We start from the raw sequence: 23,604 nt of genomic DNA, 5'->3' as shown, positions 1-23,604 counted from the left end.
GGTTCATATGTGTAATTTTCAGCTGAGACAAAATGATTGCACAAAGCCAGCCTGGGATACCCAGGAAGTAATAGTTCCTGGGCTACAGAATGAGACTGTATCTCAAGACAAGCAAACAGAATTAAAACAGAAAGTGTATGTTTCACAATACAAGTAACACAACTTATAAGGACCTGGTATGATACTCAAGGGTTCAGCATTTTTATGTTATTTTCAAACTTTTAACCAACTGTAAGCAATTTGTCCTATTAGTATTCACAATAATTCTTCCACATATCTAAATATCACAACTCCTCGGTGACTGTCAGGTGCTTAAACATGCTCAATCCAGATCATAGCTTACTAAGAGCTCAACATTATTAACAAGCCTCCTCATAACTATACCCATAAGACATGGTGGAGGTCTCTGCCTTAGAGCAAGAGGTGTTCATTTGGCCTCTACACTGAAGCTATGATCACACTCCATTATTTTGTGTATGCCTGTTATCAATCTCTTATGTTTGATTGACATTTAAATCATACAACTTTAAAAACAGTCCCATTTCTCTCTTCTTCGGGCTTCAAGTGTCACTAATATACTAAAATAAATGTTAAAGTAGGAAATGCCTTAGTCATTTCACAGTTTTATTGTTATGATCAAATACCACACATAAAAATGGTTAATAATAATTATAAAAACAATGAAGCTGACCCTTAAATATGGCAACCTGTTCTAACTATTTTGTGCATTACAGTAATAATTAAGATGGGAGAAAGGTCTAACAAAATTAATTGGCTTTATCTACAGTGTTCTAGATTTTCATTTACTGTACTTCTTTGTTAAGTATTGAAATGAAAATCTAAGTGTGCTTAGTTCACATATTTCTAATCTCTGAGTGTATTTTTTTGAAGATGGCTTTAGTGAAAAGCGATAACTTTTTGCTTGTCAAGAAGCATCAGCCTGGGAATACAGCATGGGACTGATCAAGACCCCCTTAATGTGGGTGTCAGTGAGGAGGCCTAGGTAATCTATTGAGCCTTGGACAGCAGATCAGTACCCATCCCGAGTATACACACGGACATTGGACTCCCATCTAACAATGTGAGGTGCACTCTCACCCTGAACTCTTGGGGAAGGGTCTAGGCCCTGCCCTATATGACATGACAGACTATGGACACCCCCATGGAGGTCCTCACCCTCCCTGGGGAAATGAGGGGAAAATGGGGGGGTTGAGGGGAGGGCACGGGAGGAGGGAAGGGAAAGGGAGAGGGACCTGGAACTGACTTGTGAAGCAACCTTGTTTCTTATCTAAATTTAAACTGAAAAGTAAATTAAAAAAAGAGTTATGCTTTAAGAAGGGACATGTCAATTCGGAGAGGATCCACTGGCAGAGGAAGGTTTCCTTGGGCATAACAGACTAATGAACAAACAAGAAATTATAGATACAAGAAGAACTTGAGGGGCTGTGTGCAAAGTTGGAAAGGGAAAGTGGAAGGGTGCAAATGATATACATACGGTACTCAAGCATAAAATTACAAAAGTAAAAAATACTTTTTGTGTCTACAGCAAATTGCAATCCACCAACTTTCACACTAATGAAATACAAATATTGCAGTCAAAACTTTGTTCCAGCCATTTGTAGAACAGTGGTGTTTCTTTCCATGAGCCAGGAAATAATAACTAAGGGAAAACAAATCACAAAGATTTGGTTGAATAGTATTATCCAGAAAGTATCCTGAACATCACTTTCTCAGTTTGAAGAAGTACATCCTAAGGTATGATCTGTTTATTTTATTTCATATTTTATTCTTCTGTCATATAATACACCTACACCACAGTTTCCTCTCTTTTCACTCTTCCCAGTTCTCACCCCACACCTCCCCTCTCCCCCAGATCAACTTCTCCTCTTGATTCCCTTAAAAGAAGCAGGCTTCCTAGAGATATCAACCATAACACGGCATAATAAGTTACAATAAGACTAGGTACAAAACCTCATATCAAGACTTGAAGAGGTAACCCAGTAGGAGGAAAAGGGTCCCAAGAGCAAGCAAGAATCAGAGATAGCCATCACTCCTACTGTTAGGAGTTTCACAAGAACACCCAGCTGCATAACCATAATGTCTGTAATGAGGACCTAGCTCAGACCCATAAAGGGTCTGTGATTGTCACCTCAGTCTCTGTGAGACCCTATGAGTTCTGCTTAACTGATTCTGGGGGATGTTGTTCTCCTGGTGCCCTCCACAGCTCTGGCTCCTGCAATCCCTTCCCCTTCTGTGGAATTCCCCTGGCTCCACCTAGTGTTTGGCTGTGGCACTATCCAGGCCATGCATTGTTATAACAGTGGTGGCCGAAGCCAGAGGAATAGTCTCTGCTGACCTTATTACAAATGTTTCAGTGTCTCCTCAAATAGTGATTACTTTTCAAGACACCTATCTACACTATTTAAAGTATTAAATATTTCCAATATCTAAAATCCTCCTTACTTACCTATGCACAAAGAACAGTATCTTGAAAAACAGCACGCACTTTTTCCTTCTGGACTCAGAGCCATCATTAAATGTAGTGATTAAAAGCCCCAACTTTGATACCAAATTCTTTGCAATCAAAATGCTTTCAAATTTTTCTAGTTGTGACTCTGTCAAGTCATTCAATGGCTTTATACCTCCATTTCTTTATCTGTAAAATGTAATGATATACATTAGCTTGTAAGTTTGTTAGTGATTGTATCATTATCAGGCACAGAATTTTTCATCATAAAACAAGTTTTCATCTAAGTTGGGGAGATTTTGTTTGTTTGCTTGGTTGGTTGGTTACATTACACTTAAAGGAATCCTTCCACACTGTGTATTTGTTGTATTCACTGGGGTGTGCACAACTCATCATGTTTTCTATTCTGGGTATTCACAGAGGTTTCGTAGAGTAGATAGGGAAGTGAAGGGAGGAGGAAGGAAGTAGAGAGAGAGTTAGTCAACCAGACAGAGACATAGAGACAGAGAGTGTATTTTCACAACAACAACCTTACATTTTAGGTCATTGTTACCAGTTTTCTGTACATGGAACCACAGACACTAATGTTTCCACACATTTTCAATAGGCAAGTAGTTTTAGACCATGCTTGATTAAAACTTAAATTGACTGTTGTTAGTTACAAGTTTAAAACTGAAAACAGTTTCCTGACTGAAAATTTCATTAACTTTTCTTTATGTTTCTTTCAGTGTATTTCAGTATATTCATAGACTCCCACACAATACCTACCACCTTCACCCATGGGTTCCAAGAGACCCAAAACTCTGTCTCAGCCAGAGAACAAAAGCTTGTGCTTTCATTTTGCACTTGTGGAACAGTTAAGCACCACCCCCACCCAACAGCCCAAGACAGGAAACAGTTGCTCCTCCTTTCTTCTCTCTTTTCCGTTTTTGTCTTGTTTCATGTGAATCACCGTGTGTGTGTGTGTGTGTGTGTGTGTGTGTGTGTGTGTGTGTGTGTGTGTGTTTAGATTTGTAACTCTTAGGAGTCTTTCAGGTAATGTCTCATTACAGTTTTTTTGAAAACCCCTCAATTCTGCTACATACATAGAAGGCAGATAAGCCATGCCTTTTAGACACATGGTAAAATAGCTCGCAGCTGCTGCAAGAAAGCCCTGTAATCTTGTTTGAATGTGGTTAAGCTGGGAAACTGAAGTGTGGGTGTCTTTGGAAACAGCCGCTTAAGTGATTTTGAGATGAGACATAGAGAAACCAACTTGTAAAGAGGTGTTCTACCTCTGGCTTCCTCTTACAAAGACAAATGGCAACTCTTTATGTATGTCGAGTGATCATTCTGACTAAAACCTTGGCCTTTAAATTCTCCCCCAACAGACTCCACTGCTTGATCTAGTGCTTTTTTTCCTTCACTGAGTTGTGTGTTTCAGAAGACTAAGTGTTAAGAGCAGATTTTTCTGTCTGCAGCCTGTAGCAACCCACCCATCTCCAAAAAAATGAGGTATCTTTGCATATAAACTTTAAAAGCAGTTCCTTAATTTCTTTCATAGTACAAGAAAACTTCTGGAGTGGCCAGAAAACAGAAGAGAAAAAATATTAGCATTGTAGTTAAGAACCTATTCTTGAGTTCTGGTTTAGCTAAACATTAGCACTAACTAATGTGGCACCTCAGATTGTGAGAGGCAGACAGTGCCTAGGATCTTAATAATAGCTCTAATCACTAGTAGCTGCACATATAAGTAAGTAATGTGCTAGGAAATTCACATAACTTCCTCTTTAAAACATTTTTATTCATAAAATTATTATAAGAACAGACCAGATACAGGGCCATGTGGAAATTTAATGAATTATGACATATACTTGGTCCAAAGCAAGATAGTAAGATTTTAAATATTAAATAGTCCTACCACTGTCACGTCTTTCAAGAGCATTATCACCAACATCTTTGTTACTATCCAGGGAAAGCCAAGTAACTTTTATTCTCTATTTTGGTTTTCTCTATGAATCGATGATTATGAGATATGTGTTGCAAAAAGATCCAAAACATACTGACTTCCAGTGAACATGGCTGCCTCTAAAGTGCCTTAAGAACTTAAGGATGAAAATAAATGCTTATTTCTGATTAACAAGTTGTGGAAGCTAGCAAGTGTGTGCCTCTTTCATGGTGATGTAAAGTTTAAAACAACCCCCCATCACCACTTCTTTCTCAACCGTTACTGAGTAGAGTCCAAGTTTTCTGTAGTAATGGAATTTCTTCACCAATTACTTTACACTAAGTTCTCAAAATAGTGATGCTGTCAAAAGATCAGTTCAGTTCTCCTGTTACAGTGCATAGGGATCTTAAGTTGTTCAAAGACACTGAGAAATTCTACCCATCATCCCCATGATTAATCACAGAGCCAAAACTCTAGAACCAGGCAACACTTTCTATTAATTCTTTATCTTATTTTTGATGTTATAATATAATTACATAATTTCTCCCTTCCTGATACTTCTTCTTAGTCCCTCCCCTTCCTATCTTCCTCTCCTTACTCCTTTTCAAGTTTATGGGCTCTTTACTCATTAACTGCTATTACCTTCATATATGCATGAGTGTATACATATATATTCCTGAATATGGCCTGCTAAGTCTGAGTAGTATTACTTGTATATGTGTTTCAGAGCTCCATCTCTTTGCACCGTGCCTGAAGAGAGGTCCATAGCTACACCCTATCGATCTATAGAAAGCTCTGGGTAAAAAGGGAGTTTTCTGGCTAGTTTGATGTCAACTTGACACAAGCTAGAGTTATTTGAAAGGAGGTAACCTCAATTGAGAAAATACCTCCATAAGATCAGGTGTAAGACATTTTCTTAATTGTTTTTTGATGGCGGTGGGCCAGCTCATTGCCGGTGGTGCCATTCTTGTGTGGTATCAATGTAATCCACCATATAAACAAAAAACAAAAATCACATGATCATCTCACTAGATGCTGAAAAAGCCTTTGATAAAATCCAACACCCCCTTCATAATAAAGGTCTTGGAGAGATCTGGGATAACAGGAAAATACCTAAATAGAATAAAAAATATATACAGCAAACCAATAGCCAACATCAAATTAAATGGACAGAAACTCAACGTAATTCCTCTAAACTCAGGAACAAAACAAGGCTCTCCACTCTCTCCATATCGTTTCAATATTGTACTTGAAGTTCCAGCTAGAGCCATACTACAACAAAAGGAGATCAAGGGGAAACAAATTGGAAAGGAAAAGGTCAAACTTTCACTATTTGCAAGATGATATGATAGTTTACATAAATGACCCAAAGAACTCTACCAGGGAACTCTTACAGCTGAATAACACCTTCAGAAAAGTGGCAGGATACATGATCAGCTAAAGAAAATCAATAGCCCTACTATATACAGATGATAAAAGGGCTGAGAAAGAAATATGAGAAACATCACCTTTTACAATTGCCACAAACAACATAAAATACCTTGGGGTAACGCTAACCAAACAAGTGAAAGGTCTGTATGGCAAGAACTTTGAGTCTTTAAAGAAAGAAATTAAAGAAGCCCTCAGAAAATGGAAAGATCTCCCATGCTCTTGGATAGGTAGGATCAATGTAGTAAAAATGGCAATCCTGCCAAAAGCAGTCTACAGATTCAATGCAATCCCCATTAAAATACCAGTACTTTTCTTCACAGACCTTGAAAGAACAACAATCAATTTTGTATGGAAAAACAAAAGACCCAGGATAGGCAAAACAACCCTATTCAACCAAGCAACATCTGGAGATATCACCATCCCTGATCTCAAGCTCTAGTACAGAGCTGCAGTCCTGAAAACTATTTGGTATTAGCACAAAAATAGACAGGTAGACCAATGGGATCAAACAGAACACACTGATATTAACCCATACATGTATGAACATCTGGTCTTCGACAAAGAAGCTAAAAATATACAATGGAATAAAGAAAGCATCTTCAACAAATGGTGCTGGCATAACTGGATGCTGGCATGTAGAAGAATGAGGATCAATCCATGTCTATCGACATGCACAAAACTTAAGTCCAAATCCATCAAAGACCTCAACATAAATCCAATCACACTGAACCTCTTAGAAGAGAAAGTGGATGGTACCCTTGAACGAATTGAATCAGGAGACAGCTTCCTGAACATAACACCAGTAGCACAGACAGTGAGGTCAACGATTAATAAATGGGACCTCCTGAAACTGAGAAGCTTCTGTAAGGCAAAGGACACAGTCAGCAACACAAAAAGGCAGCCCACAGAATGGGAAAAAATATTCTCTAACCCCACATCTGACAGAGGGATGCTCTCTAAAATTTACAAAAAACTCAAGAACTAAGTCCTCAAAACACCAAAGGATCCAATTAAAAAGTGGGCTACAGGACTAAATAGAGATTTCTCAATAGGGGAGTCTAAAATGGCTGAGAGATACTTGAGAAAGTGCTCAACATCCTTAGCCATCAGGGAAATGCAAATCAAAACAACACTGAGATGCCATCTTACTCCTGTCATAATGGCTAAAATCAAAACACCAATAACAATTTATGCTGAAGATGTTGTGGTGAAAGAAGAACACTCCTCCACTGCTGGTGTGAGTGCCAACTTGTACACCCATATTGGAAATCAATATGGAGATTCCTCAGAAAAATGGGAATCAGCCTGCCACAAGACCCAGCAATTCCACTCTTAGGCATATATCCAAAAGATGCAAATTCATACAACAAGGACATCTGTTCCACTATGTTCATAGCAGCATTATTTGTAATAGCCAGAATCTGGAAGCAACCTAGATGCCCCTCAACTGAAGAGTGGATAGAGAAAATGTGGTACATTTACACAATGGAGTACTACTCAGCAGAAAAAAGCAATGGAATCCTGAAATTCACAGGTAAATGGATGGCACTAGAAGAAACCATCCTGAGTGAGGTAACGCAGTCCCAAAAAGACAAACACAGTATGTACTCACTCATATATGGATTTTAGACATGAATCAGGATAGTGCCAGTCTGCACTTCCACTGACAGAGTCTGGGAAACAGGAAAGTACCTAAGAGAGATATCCATGGTACCCCAGAGAAGAGAAATGAGGCAAGATTGGGAACACGGCGAGAGGTGGGGTAGAGGGAGTGGGAGCTGGGAAGAAGAGAGGGAGAGAAGAGGAAGAGAGAGTAGGTCATGGGAGAACAGGAAGGTTGAGCATGTGGGTAGAATAGGGGGAGTAACAGGATGAGAAATACCATAGTAGAGAGAGTCATAGGTTAGAAAAGAGATCTGGCACCAGTGAGACCTCTAGTGATCTAAAAGGATGTCACCAACTGGCAAGCTAAGCAATAGTGGAGAGACCACCTTAAATTCCCATTCCTGATAATGAACTTTATGTCTATCCTATATGCTATCCTAGAACCTTCATCCAGTGACTGATGGAAGCAGAGGCAAACACCCACAGTTAAACACTGAACTGAACCCACGGAACCCAGTGACAGAGAGAGGAGCAATGAGTAAATTGTCAAAGATTGGGCTGGTGAAACCAGCAGAGACAGCTGATCTGAACAAAGGGGAGCTCTTGGACCCCTGACCGACAGCTGGGAGGCCAACATGGGACTGATCCAGACCCCATGAGTGTGAGAGTCAGTGAGGAGGCCTGGGCAACCTATGGGGTCCTGGGCAGTGGATCAGTGTTTATCCCTGGCATACAAATGGACTTCGTGTGTCCATAACACAAAGAGGGATGATCTCTCAGCCTGGACTCTTAGGGGAGTGCCTGGACCCTACCCTGAGTGAAATGACAGACTCTGGATATCCCCTATGTGGAAGGAAGTGGGGATAGTGGGGGAGGCTGGGGGGGAATGGTGGGTGGATGTGGGAGGAGGGGAGGGAGAGGCAACTGGGATTGACATGTGAAGCAAGCTATTTAAAATTAAAATAATAAAAAAATGTTAAAAAAAGAAATCAAGGTGAACAAGCCAGTAAGCAGCACTTCTCAATGGGCTCTGCATCAACTCCTGCTTCCAGGTTCCTGTCCTGTTTGAATTCCTGCCCTGACTTCCTTTTAGGATGAAATGTGATGTAGAAGATTAAGCCAACAAACCCTTTCCTTCCCAAGTTGACATGGTCTTAATACAAAGCCCTGAAGCCATGCCAGTTGTTGAATGCTACCTTATTAGTCACAGTCAAAATAGAACAAATGTTCCCAAAACAACACAGCCTATCACCAATGTTCATGCTTTCCCACCAGAACTAAATAGTAAATCCCTATTGTTAGAGACATCACACATTTTGGTTGCAGGACATAGAAAAATCTGGCTGGAAATGAACAAGGAGGGCCTTCCCTGCTATCTAACGCACAAAGTGCCAGAAAATGCTATTTAGTCTTCTGGGAGGGAAACTCAGCAGTAGTTTTGGCCAACTGTGAACAACCTTCCAGAGTGTGCCCCCTAATGCAATCATGGCAGGACATGGCAGTGTGCAGGCAGACATGATGCTGGAGATGTAACTGAGAGTCCAACATTGTGCAGGCATCAGGAAGTGGTCTGTCACACTGGATGTTATCTTGAGCATGGGAAAACTCAAAGCCCTCCCCCACGGTGAAACACTTCCTTCAACCAGGCTATACAGATTAACAAAGCCACACCTCCTAATATGCCTCTCCTTATGAGCTTTTTGGGATCAATTACGTTCAAGCTACCACAACGCTGTTCTTAAAACATCATTGCTTAGATGTTTTTATTTGTTGTATAGAAACATTTTTATTTGTGCACCCATTTCTTGCTAATACTGCCTAAATTGTTAGAATCCTGTTCAGAAATTAATTGCAAATACCTGATTCTTGAAGTAGTTCTGTTCTCTTGTGGGAGACATAGAGTTTCAAGTTTACATTAAGGTCTCTAATACAGTTTTAGTTTATAGGGCAGGAGGCAGAGATCCACGTGAGGCATTCTTGATTTGAACATCCAGTTTACTCAGCATTTTTTTGCTAAGGAAGCTATCTATTCGATCCTATATTTTGCTTTTATATTTATTTTATTTTCTCCTTCAATGAAAATAATTTTTTGTCATTTATCCTGATTACTGGTTAACCCCTCTACTTTGCCCAGTTCCTCTCATCTCTTTTCCCATCTGGATCTACTACTGTTCTGTCTCTCATTAGAAATGAAGAGCCTTCTAAAAGATAACAAAGTAATATACAATAAGATTAAACAAAACCATCACATTGAAGTTGGACAAGGTAAACAGAAGGAAAAGAGCCCAATAGAAGGCACAAGAATCAGAGATGCATTCATTTCCACACTCAGCAATCCCATAAAAATAACAAACTTGAAGCTATAATATATACACAGAGCTTTGTGCAGACCCATTCTGGCCTTCTGCTCCCCAGTCTCTATGAGTTCATATGTGCATTGATCATGTAGATTTAGAAAGCCTTTTTTTGGTGTCCTCCCTCTACTCTGGCCCTTTTATACTCTTTCCACATCCTCTTCCTCAGGGTTCCCTGAGTTCTGAGAGGAGTGATTTGATGGAGACATCCCATTTATACCTATGTGTTCCAAAATCTATCTGTGGAATGTTTGGCTGTGGGTCTCTGTGTTTGTTCTTACATTTAAGAATAGATAAGCTTCCTTTTTTTCCCCTCCTGCGGCAGGAATGTTTTAGCTCCTTTACTGAGAATCAAGTGGTTGTATTTTCATGGGTTATGTAAAGTCCATGGATCTGAATGTCCTTTTTGGGAGGACCACTTCCATACTGGCTTTGTTACTGTGCCTGTGCAATAGAATTTGAATTTAAAATTAGTTGTCATGATATATATATATATATAATTTTTATTACATTTATTTACTTACGTGAGGGTGAGTGTACGCATGTACTCCATGGCTTGTGTGTGTAGAGGTAAGGGGACAACTTGTGGGGGAATTCATTCTCCTTTACCAATGTGACTTCCAGGGACTGAACTCAGGTTATCAGGCTTAGGACAAAGAAATTTAGTCTATAAACCATATTGCAAGCCTATTTCCAGTGCTTTATTTTTTTTTACTCAAGATATCTTTTGTGCTTCCATATGCATTTTAGAATTATCTTTATTCCTTTGAAGAATGTTACTGGGATTTTAATGGCAATTGTAGTCTGTCCATGGAAGGAAAATGTGGCCACTTTCAGAATATCAGTTTTGTCAGTCCATAGGTGTGTTATGGTCTTTTCACATTCTTGTGTCGTTTTCATTTCCTTTTTTAGAGTTTTGTAATTTTCATAGTAGAGGTCTTTCACCTCTATATTTACTATTTTTATTTTCTTCCTGATCTTGCATAAAGTTCTGTTTTTGTTCCCTGAGAAATAATTTTAAGTTATATTTTCTTTATTCAAGTTTTCTTTAATCATTCAGCATGAGTGCTCTTATTTGTACAAATCAAGATAAAGAAATTAAAGATAATGTAAAGATGATTACTACATAACTTCAGGAATACATTGAAAAAAATAGGATCATTAAGTAATAAAATACACAACAAGGTTTCCACAGTTGGGAATCTTTTTATCCTCCATAAATTGTGATCAGTAATTACCCATAAGAAAGATTTTATAAAGTTAAAAGCACTTAATTTGAAGCCTATCTTTTCTTCTGTGTTTCTGTTTTGTCTTTGCTGATATTTTCTTCTGTGTTTGTCTTCTATTTTTGCTGTTACTAAGGAGCAATACACTGCTGTAAATTTACAACTTCCTAACTTGACCCTATCTTACATGTGTTCTGATTCATAAAATTTTAAAGTATGAAGGAAAGGAAGAATGCTTTAATGATGCAAAACTCATAGCCTATCTCCAGTTCTACTTGCTTATTCAGTGGTCACTTTGATGAGTTCCTTAGTCTCTCAGAACCTTTGTGTCATCATTTTTGAGCAAGACAGTCCTGATTTTATCTGCACTGTGACTTGGCTCTATGAGTTTTAAATGTTTGTATTCTTCAATAGTTTCATCAATGTATATAATGAATTTAAGTCCTTCTCATCTTCTATTCCCACTAATCCCCATTCCTCCTGATGAAAACATTTTCCTTCCCCATAAATTTCTTTCCTAATTTTTTTGAGTCAGGCAACCTTGTTGAAACTCAGTGGGACACATACAAAAAATAAATTTTTGCTCTATGTGTTTAAGGTATAAAATATAATGCTCTGAGATACATTGCGAATATAAATTTATATGAATGGTAGCTACATAAAAGTAAACTAATACTTCCATTGTTTTATATACTTATCAGTTTTTAACTTTTCATGGGCAGAGCAACTACTAATTTAACATAAATCCCATATACAGTACAAATTTATTACATGTAGTCCTCATGTTATAATATCACTAAGCCTATTATTCCTGTATGCCTGTATTATTTATCCTGTGTCCTATTATCACCCCAGTTCTTTCTTCTGTTTGGCCTATGTACCATTTTTCTACATCTCTCTCTCTCTATATATATATATATATATGTATATATATGTATATATATATAATTTCTTATGTTCCATATATGTTAGATTATGGTATAATTTTTGTTTTATGCTTATTTCATTAAGCATATTATCTACTATGGTCATTTGTGTTGTGGCAAATGGAAGGATTTTTGTCTTTTGTAAGGGTTAAAAATAAGATCTTAGTGTATGCATACACAAGGTTATTTATCACTTGCTCCAGTGTATGAGTGTTACATTGTTTTAATATCATCATTATTTTGAATTCTACTACAATGGTCATGAGTCTACAAGTACTTTTAGAATATCTTAATTTATTTTTACTGCTTTTACAATTTCATGTGTGTTTCTAATGATGTTTAGCCATTTTATACTCCCTATTGCCCTGTCCCATTCCCTTTCCTTCTGCTGAAACCATTCTTGTTATCAAGTCCTTCCCACTCCGACAAATTTTCCTATTGTGTGTGTGTGTGTGTGTGTGAGAGAGAGAGAGAGAGAGAGAGAGAGAGAGAGAGAGAGAGAGAGAGAGAGAGAGAGAGGGAGAGAGAGAGGGAGAGAGAGAGCGAGCTGCTGAATTTAATTAGGGCTGCATGTGTGAGCATAGATTGGAGGTTATTTCCTAGGGCATGGGCAACTTAACAGTGGTTATGCTGCTGAAGAATAAGACATTGCTTCCCCAGCCATATTAACTGTCAGCAATCCCTCAGAGAGATGTGGGTCCTCATGAGCCTTCCTCCTTGCCATGAGGCAATTATTTTATTTATTTTGTGTATATAACAAGACCTGATACTGCAGCCTTATTTTTAAATTTCTTCATAAACCTTTTTACATTTTTCCTAATGCATATTCCAATATAAATTATATCAGCAGCATACAATAGTTCCTCTTTCTCCATAAACACAGCACTCAACTTTTGACTTTTTGGTAATACCCACTATAATACTTGCATTTTCATTTATTCCATTGCAAGGTAGGATACTCACTTTCACCACCTTTAGCAAGAGAAATTACATCAGAAAAACAAAAGGCATCAAATTAAGGAAGAAATAAGAGTATTTCTATTTGTAAACAACTTAAACCTATATGTAAGATAACCTGAGTTCACAAAAATTCATTAGAAATAATAAATAACTTCAGCAACATTGTGCAAAAATAGTTGCATCTTCTTGATGTGCCATTCTTTGTTCAAACCCATGGGAGGCCTGCCCCTTTCTGAATGCAGATGGAGGAGGGGGTAGATGTTATTCTACTTTCCTTACCAGGAGACTTGTCCTGAAGTGGTTGATATACCCAGTGTCACTCTACTGAAGAAAACTGATTTTTCCTCTCCTATCAGGTATAAATGACAGCTCAGTTAACTTTATCCTAGTGGCTAAGTTTTCATTCATTCATTTTATGAAAATGTAGCAAAATAAAATTTAGTGAGATAAAAATAAAACTATCACCTTAAAGTTCAACAATACAAATAAATGGTAAAGAACAAAGGAAGGCACGAGAATCAGAGACACACTCATTCACACACTCAAGAATCCCATAAGAACACTAATTTCCTCCTGCTATTAACTCTAATTTCATACCAATGGAGTCATAGAATATACTGCATTTGATTTTATAACAAATATTTAAAATGTCTAATTTGTAATAAATTCTGGAGAAACCTGTGAATCCCTTGAGAAGAATATAACAATTGTTGAAATGTATGTGTTGTCTTGTTGGGAAGAAATTTTTTATAGTTATTTATAATGGTAGTGTTTTGAAATGGCTGGTGATCTAGTTCAGTGATGAATGTCTGTCTGGAATATGCAAGGCCAGGCTTTGATTCTAAGCATTGCTATAAAATATCAAATGATACATGGTTTAATATTCAGTTCTCTTGTTTGCTGTGTTTCTAGTTGCTCTACCCATGACAGAATGTAGGATAATGGTATGTTTAACAATTATTCTGGAGTTGAACATTTCTTCCTGAAAATCTTTAATTTATGGTTCTGTGTATAATTGTGTTGTTAGGCACATTATACTTCAAATTTCTATGCAATTTCAGTAGATTTCATCTCTTACCATTATTAATTGCATTTGTTATTTGTAAGTTATAAGTTTTATCTGATAAAATTATAGCTATTTGTATTTTTAGAACTTTTCTGTAATATTTTGTAAACTTTTGGCTTTTTGGTCTCTGGATTCTGATGAAATATCAGCTAGCAAACAACTTTCCTTGATGTTTACAAGTTTCTTTCCTTGTCTTTGGCATTTGTAAGTTTACTATAATGTATATCAGTCTAGATATCTTTGAACTTACCCTAGGTAGACTCATTAAATTTCTTAGATGGTTTCTGGTATTGGTTTTTACCTTCTGCTTTTGCATAGATAGAACATCAGCCAAATGTTAGATCATAGAGCCCTTACTGCACATACACACATACTTAGGCATGTGCACAGTACTACTACATATGCACACAGAAGTATAAATTCTTAGATATATGTCCAATATTTTTAAAGAACTCTTTGGGATTTTCTTTCTGTTTTTTATTTTAGTTTCTCAGATTTCTTTTTCATTTGACTGATAGATTCACCCCATTCTACTGCAAGTTACTTCTTTCAATAAATGTGCCAAGGAAATGTGTGCGTGTGTGTGTGTGTGTGTGTGTGTGACTGAAAATTAGGTAAACTCAACATAAAGGGTATTTGTATTTGGAGTTGAATGGTTGGGGAGATGTGGGGGAGGGTCTGGGAGAGGATGAGGGAGGAGAAACCATGATCAGAATATACTGTCTGAAACAAATACAAAATAACAAAAAGTCTCTTGTGGTGTTTCAAACCTTTTTGTTAATTTTCAGGGATCTGAAGTTTGTTTCAATTGCTTTTAGGGAAAAGAGAACATTCTATAATCTTTACTATATATTGTTCCTTATGGTAGATTCATTAAGGTAGATTCTATATGGATGAAGAGAATCAAGATGGCAATCTAAGATAGAGGAGATGATGAGAATAAATGTGGGAAAGGTTACAAGTAATTCAAAGGGAAGAAAGTATAATATTTCACCAATAAAAAGTAAGCTAAAAGATTAAAAAGAAACTCAGGGTCTCAAAATATTTAAGTAGATAGTGTTAGAGGCCAGGAGGGATGGATACTTTATGGATAAAGGCCCCCAAAAGCATTACATACCATACTTCTTAGGCTGAATAAATAAGGTGATTTGACCTTTAAATTACAAGAGACATTCAGTTTAAATAGCTTACATTGCATGTTTTAGACAAACTTGTATAAGATAAGTAAAATTATGTCAGTCTCAATTTGATGAATGTGTTGTAATATCAGAGACTATCAGAACAGCAGAGACAACATATTGATTTATTACAACATCTCCATGTTACATGTGGCAACACCGAGGTTCAGAGATCATGCAAAAGACTACAAAGTAAGACAATGACAAATTCCAGGTGGCTACTGTGCCTCTAAGGCAGAAAATACCATGTTGCCCAGTATTTTGCTTTTCACATTCAAAATCCACTTTCCCTTCATTATTGGCTCGACAGAAAGCTAGACATCACAGGTGTTGTGTATGTGCCAGTGTAAAGTGAAACATTTAACCACCCAAAGTATCTTGACTCTGCTGTAATTACAACTTTTATGGCTCTTTACTTCCATTCCCAGCTGGCAATTTGTAACACAGCTCACAGAATATATCTCTGCTCTGGCAGGTGGTCTGAAGCGCCAGGTGGACACAAACAGTTTTCATGGTTTTTTAGCTCAAATGCTTGTGGAGCAATTGATTATGGAAGCATAGAAAGCAGAACAGATTAGGCACAGTTGGAATTGCATAGTTCACAGAAGATATGACAGATAACAGATTCTGTTGAGAAGGAGAGGCAGATGGACACTGGAGAGGAATGGCTTTAGAACTCTGGATTTCTCAGGATTTCCTGGCCTGTGGGAAAGTCAAAAATAAGCCAAACTGCAGGTCATATTTCATCTCTTAAGTCCTCTCTGGCCTTCTCACAATAAGTAAAATATTCTGATAACCCCAGTTACTCTGAAGGGTTTGAGAAAAACATTGCTCTCCATCAGGTAACATGTACATATACAAATACATCTACACATGTGCAACAGGTTAACTAAAAATAACTGCTCCCTCATATGCAATCAGGTTAACTGAAAATAACTGCTCCGTCATGTGCAATTAAGGTATTAGCAGAGATATTTACAGTCAAAGTGATGTTTCTCCTTGAACTTGAAATTCCATTTAACAGATGCAAGGGAAGCTTTGTTTCCTGTAATATCTAATACCAGGTACATAAAAAAACCCTGATTTCCCAAGTTCATGCTTTTCCTGCCATTACTATTGCATTGCTCATGCCTTCTGCCCTCTTTAACCCGAGTACTGAATGAAAATCAGAAGATGAACCCTATTGTTTATGTAAGAACAGGATAAGGTAGTGAGAAAGTTTCAAGTAAACATAAGTAAAAATGACAAGGTTCTCAGGTAATTTGTGCTGAGTCAGAATATTTTCTTCTGCCTCTATGTCTAATAAATAAAGCTTAAATTTTACTTTCCCTATTATCATTTCATGTCATCAATTAATATTAACATTACTATTGATTGCTCATTTGGAGATCTGGGATTCATCCTCAATATAGGATTGCCAAATTGAATAAACAATTAGCTGCATTATTGAACAGAGCAGAATTTTGCTGACTCTAGCACAAGAATTGGCAAGTGACTGCCTTAGAGGAATGCCTTATTTTGTGGTGGGCTCTTTTTGTAATGATATTTAATTGAAAAGCAATCGGGGATTATTTATGTGTCATGCTTTTATGTTATGGTAGGTAGTTGAATTGAAATTTCTACACTGTCTGTATCCCTGTAATTGTTTGATAATTATAATTTCTATTTTTATTCATTCACTGATAATTCTATCTTAATTTATCGTAAAGTGATAAACTTTATTCAAAACTCTACAAGGTCTTCATCCATTCTTTCTGGCAACTAAAATTAGTCTCTAAGTAAATAAGTGGGACATGGGCACTTAACAACACATGAACAAATATCCCTGAGAAAACATTTGTTTCAAATATGTCGCTGTGCTTTGTTCTATAAGTTCAAATTATTGAAGAAAACTCCTCTATTATGGTTGAAAGAGTAGTATCCTTGCTAATGTTTTTTAAAGAAGTGCTTCTGTGTTATTATTTTATGTATGTGGGATTTTGCCTGCATGTATATGAGCACCATGCATACGCTGTGTGAGATGAGTCCAGAAGAGAGTAGAATATCCCCTGGTATTGGAGTTAACACATATGTGCTGGGAATCAAACCTAGGTCCTCTCTCACCAAGCCCTGCTGATGCTCCTTTTATAATCACTGAATTATCCAGAACAGTAACTCACTTTGTGAAATGTTTAATAACTTGCAAAAAGAGTTTGGGATGATTATTGCATTAGTTGAGGGAATATAATTGTCCTAGACTGACACATGGAAGTAACACTTCCTGGTTGTAACACATTAATCTCCATTGAAAATGATCCTTTGTATCCTTGGAGCATTTTCAGAAATGGACAGAAGTGGTAGGGAAAGGGAGCAGAGATTTGGGGGGTTTCTTCTTGGATATCAGTTCAAAACCATTTCTGTATATGGCTTAGATGAATTGCAGTCAGAATGATTTTTAGCTCATAGCATTATTAATTCCTATGTTAAATATAGGTAAGATGCCTTTCTTAAATACAGGTAGAATGGAATAAAAGCAACTGCATATAGAGAATTTAATATTTTCTTTCCACATAAGATTGTCTATTTTTGTGGTTGCATATGCCCCATTTGAATATTTCTCAGTTACAAAACATGCTCAGAATTCAGCCCTTTACATACCTTAAAATTTACTTTTAGAGAAAATATGAATTACTAAATCTATAATTTTCTTTACATTTCTTAATCATATTGTCATTTCTTAATCATTTTAAGTTGTCAAGTTGCCATTGTTTCCTTCATAAATTCCATTTTGCTGTTTGTCTACCTGAAAGTTAAAAAAAGGATTTCCCCATCAATCTTAAAAATCACAGTGGTTTGTTTTATTAATGTGACCATCTCTCAATTAAGCAGTGTATCATAGGAATAGGAATAAAACAACCAACAAACAAAGTGATTGATCAAAATTGGATTTAGAGCTACTCCTGAGGAAAGAACAAAGATTGAGAGTTTTACACAAAACACAAAGACTAAGAACAGCAGGGATGTACCCTGTACCCGCAGCACACAAAAAACAAAAACTCCAGAGCTCCCTTATGTGATAAAAGCAGTGATGCTGAGAATTTAAGAAATGCTTTTGAAATCTCATTTGCTTTTCTTTATCAGACTTACAGAACTAAGGGCTGGGAAGATGGCTGAGTAGGTAAGCACTTGTGCAAGAATAAGGCCTGAGTTCAGATTCTCAGCACCCACATAAAAGTGACTGCTAGGGGTTGGGTAGGGGCAAGAGAAACTTTGAAGCTTGTTGGACAATTAGTCTAGCCAAAACAGTAAACTACAGTTTCAGTGATACACCCTGTCCCCAAAAATAAAGTGAAGGGTGATAGAGGAAGAAGCCCGAAATGTAGCTATGTCCTGTACAGATAAACTCACCTGCACGCATATATGCATACACACATATAGATTTCTTTCTGTGTGCCTCTCTCTCTCTCTCTCTCTCTCTCTCTCTCACACACACACACACACACACACACACACAAACACACACACAATGAAAAAAAGAGTTATAGAATTCATTATGTTTTGCCTTTTTTCAACCAATATATCAAGCACATACTAACTTGTTATCTTGTGACTAAAGGTTTTATAGATGCATATTTTGAAGTGTCCATTAAATTTTCAATTGCTTCAATGCCTTTAAAACTAGATAAGTTATAAGCAGCTAATAATAAATAGTACTGTATTATCTATTAAAATATGTACCTGAATAAAGAAGACAGATGGAAGTCAGTGAAGTGGAAATTTACTGTTAGATTTGTATGTAAAGATTCACAGTCTGCTCTAGGGATACACCCTGGTTCCACTGTCAGAGGCCCCATAGACTGCCCAGTGCTCCTAGCTGACACCCATGTTCAGGGGCTCTGGTTTGGTCCTATGTTGGTTCCCCAGTTGTCAGACTGGGGTCCTCCTTGTTTCCTTGCTTCTCTGGAGGTGTGGATTGTAGGCTGGTAATCCTTTGCTCTATGTCTAATATCTCTATATTAATGAGTACATACCATTTTTGTCTTTCTGTGACAGGGTTACCTCACTTAGCTCCATCCATTTGTTCGCAAATTTCAATATTTCATGGTTTTTTTTCTGCTGAGCACATTTTTCATGTAGGGATACTCTCTTAACCTAGATACACAGGGGAGGGCCTAAACCCTGCCCCAAATGACTTGACATATTTTGATCATCCCTCACAGAAGGCCTCACCCTCCCCGGGGAGTGGATGGGGGATGGGATGGAGGGTCGGTGGGGGGCATGGGAGGAAGAGGGAACTGGGATTGATACACAAAATAAGATTGTTTCCTATTTAAATAATATTTATATATTAAAAACTCTTAGATGTAGCTAACAGACAAAAAAAGAGTATCACTCTGTGTGACTAGTATCAATTATTGTATCAATTATTGTAATCATTCACTCTCCAATTCCCCCTTTCAATAATTTTACTATAATAATAAAGACTTTCACTTTAGAAACAAAAACCAACAACAAAATGATTCACACTCTGAAGTTTCAAGTAGTAAGTTGGTCTTTCAGATGCTTAAGTTTGGTTGTTACCTCCATCTGTAGGAATAGTGGGTTTTTTTATCATAAAAGTTCCTCTGTCTCTTTCTTCAGAAGAATATAAGCCAAAGGATTCTGAAAGGAGCTACACATGAGAGACATAGTGTGCCTTTATTATAATGTGGTTTCAGTGACATTAAGCAGGGGCTACCCTGCATATAGTGGTGATATTTGAGAAATACAGTCTCCATAACTGCTCACAGCAATTTTAGTGTCTCTTGCTCTTGGTAAAATATTACCACTAGTTGCTCATGAATTTGTGCTGCACATCAATCCCTCTTAAAAAGAAAATTCCTTTAAAGCAAATGCCTTTTTTCTTAACTCCAACACAAAGTAGTTCTGTTCATGTTTCTTTTCCCCACAACATGAAGAGATCATGTTCTTTTCTATGTATTCCTCTTAAAAACCTACTTATTACCTTAGTAAGACTCAACAAGACCTTCCAAAAGCAAACAAATTGCTTTTCAGTGGTAACTGTTCTGAATCACCCATCCCATCGCCTGTTCTTTTTCTTGTTGCCTCCCTTTGTTTCTTATGCTTCTTAACTTCGAGAAATGGAATGAGGGACCATGTCTGTACTGAAATACATAGATGACTGGCAGTGATCAATCTAACAGTCTTTTCAAATGCAACTGACCATGCATGAATGTATCAAATGCTGTAACAAGATCTGTGTGAGGGAATGTGAACAAGAACTATAATTACCTTTAACTCTCATTTCTACCATCTCCAATAATGTGCCCTTACATGTCACAAGCTTATTTATACCAATAAACAAAACAAAAGATCTGTAGTCAACCAAATCTATGATGTCAGATGATATTGTCATTGGACATTCAATACGTTTAACTCTATTCTTCAAACTGCCTTGCAGTTGGTTTGGGCTATATGTGTTGTAGAAAAGCACACTTCATTCCTCATTGTCTCATGAGAAAGCATGGTTAACAGAATATAAAATGGGCTTTGTAGGAATAATCAAAGGTTTGACATCTGTAAATTAGTTGTAGAGTAGACATACCAATATAAGATAAGAATACACTTTCTTCCAGGCATATTTTAAGCCAGTTAGTTGTTGTTGTATAATAAATCTGGGTTTCACTGAGAAATATAGAGTTTAGGACCAACCAAGTGTTTTTCTCATTTTCTAGTTCATTTATATCAATATGAATTCTGTAAGGCCTCTACAAGTACATATAAAACAAAGCACATGATTAAAAAAGAGACTTTGAATTAGTTGATGGATTAGAAGCTGGCAATGTATTACTTGGTGAAAAAGAAGAGATAGGATTAAACAAATAGTAGAACATGTTATTCCTATGAGAGAAGGCTGAAGATAAAAGGTGATGGGTAAAAATAGATTTCCAGTTATAATTTCATCTCTGGTGTTTCAGGGATCAAATTTTCTACATAGACATTTCTACAACTGATACCCACTCAAATTTGAGGGACTGTGACAAGCCTGTTCACTTGTGTTTGATGGAGGAATGTTCTTCTATATATATGTTTCTCTTATTGGTTGATGAATAAAACTCTGATTGGCCAGTAACCAGGCAGAAAGTATAGGTGGGGATACCAGACAAGGGGAATTTGGGGGAAAGGAAGACAGAGAGAGGGCACAAGAGAAAGATGCCATGTAGCCAGGGAAGCAATAATACGCTAGCAATTCTCCAGTAAGCCAAGACCACGTGGAAATACTTAGATTAATAGAAATCGGTTAATAATTAATAGAGAACTAGCGAATAAAAAGCCTGATCCATCAGCCAAACAGATTATAATTAATATAAGCATCTATGTGTTTATTTGGGGCTAGATGTCTGTGGGACAAGGCAGAAAGAAACTACTTCTACACATGTTTACATAAGTCCTTGGATAGTCTCTCCCAAGCTGTTAAATCTATTTCAAACCCCACGAAGACCATTTGGCACAATCCTTGTGCTCCTGTGTTGTTGTCAGTCTAGTTGTGGCAGGTGCGGTTCTTTCTGAAACTAAACACTATAGAGTATTGGTAAAGAGCTCCTGGGAATTCCTTTTTCCTCTATCTGCACAACCTGCACTGCTGTGGCCTTCTCTATGACCATGATGTAGCCTCCTCCTGTTTAATTCTCTACAGTCAAGTCATTCTCTCGCCAGCTGGATGTTCTTCTTATGTGTGTGTCCAAGATGAAAGAGCACCTTCCTGACAGTTGTCATTTATCCTGGCTTGGTATAGGAAATTCAGTATAGTTGAAGGACAGTTGACAAATGATCCTCGATGTTTCTCTGTGGAGAAGGTCTCTTCTGGGTTCATTTAATTATCTTTATCTCTTTCTCTAATATTCCCAATAGCAAAAAACACAAACAAACCTAGAAACAAATCTAAACAGAAATATGAAAGGCCTCTACAACAAATTCTTTAACACAATTACAGAAGAAAGTGTAGAAAACACTAGACAATAGAAGATCTCCAATGCCTACGCTAGAATTTATATTGTGAAATGACTATATTTTCCAAAGTGATCTAGATAGTCCATCTAACGTCCATCGAAATTTCACTGACACTTAAAAAAATCCTACAAAAATGCAATCCTAACATTCTTGTGGGGACCTTGATTATCTGTTACAGCACTAATCATAAAGAAAAATCACAATGCCTGATCTTAGTTTAACTAAGTGGGGGACAGAAACACAGCTCCACACTGCCACCCTCAGCAGCCTAAGAAGTTCCTTTGGACTTTTAGGAACTAAACTCAAGTCAAAGGGTGATTCATGACTTTGACGCTGAAAAGAATTTTAAGACTCAGAGTTAAAATGAAGCAGAGCTGGAAATAGTGTTCAAAGTTATTCGAATATAGACTCAAGAACAAAAGTTAAGCCAGGAATAGGTTCTTAGTTGGCAGCAGGACCAAATGGAGAATATAAATGTAAATGTAGGCTTCTCAAAGAAAGTACATGTGCCACATTTTTCTTTATCCATCTGCTGATACACACATAAGCTTAACCATATCTTGGAAATTGTAAACCATGTTGTATTAAACATATGTGTGTATACTTCTTTTTGTCAGGGCTATTATATATAACTTACATATATATCTAGTAGTCAAATCATTGCATGTTATGATACAGCTATTATTTGTATTCTTTTGAGGAACTTTCATACTATTCTTCTTAACGACATACTAGATCACATCACCACTAACAATATATAAAAGGCTCATCTTCCCCACAGTCTCACTACTAGTTTTTAATTTTCAAAATTCGACAATATTTAAGATGATATCACATTATAGACTCAGTTTGTGCTTCCTGATCAATAATTATGGTGGGTATTTTTCATATATTTCTTAGAGATTTGTAGGTTTCTTTTGAGAGTGCCTATTCAGATATCTTGTGAATTTCAGAGAGCAAAATATGCATTTGATAAGTTAGTGAGACCAAAACAAGTATAACAATTTTATTAAAAGCAGATTTATTTGTTATTTAGTGTTTATTTGCATTTGTCTGCCTCAATTTATGTGCACCCACCCACACAGAAGTCCAAGTAGGCAACGGATATCGAATGTCCTGAAGCTTGAGTTGCAGGCATTTCTGAGTCACTTTATGAGGACTGAGAGCTGAATCTAGGTCCTCTGCAAGACAGTAAGTGCCTTCGGCCCTGGAGCCATTTTTCTAGTACCACAAAGCCTACTTGTTTTTATTTGAGCATTCATTAACCTCTTAACTGTGACCCGAATCAATAGTGCTAAGTATTTTTAAGTATGTTTTTAGTTGAAATAGAATTGTATCACTTTCCCCCTTCCTTCCTTCTTTCAACCTAGGACACTCACCCAATCTCAAGTTAATGGTCTCCTTTTCTTTGATTATTTTTGTTATATACATGTAATAATATATGCATAAATACACACACAATCTGTTGCTCAGC

The sequence above is a fragment of the Mesocricetus auratus genome, unplaced genomic scaffold (assembly GCF_017639785.1).
Source record: "Mesocricetus auratus isolate SY011 unplaced genomic scaffold, BCM_Maur_2.0 Super-Scaffold_100003, whole genome shotgun sequence".
Lineage (NCBI taxonomy): Eukaryota > Metazoa > Chordata > Mammalia > Rodentia > Cricetidae > Mesocricetus > Mesocricetus auratus.
The sequence above is the reverse complement of the archived record's forward strand: the minus strand, read 5'-3'. Positions refer to the sequence as shown.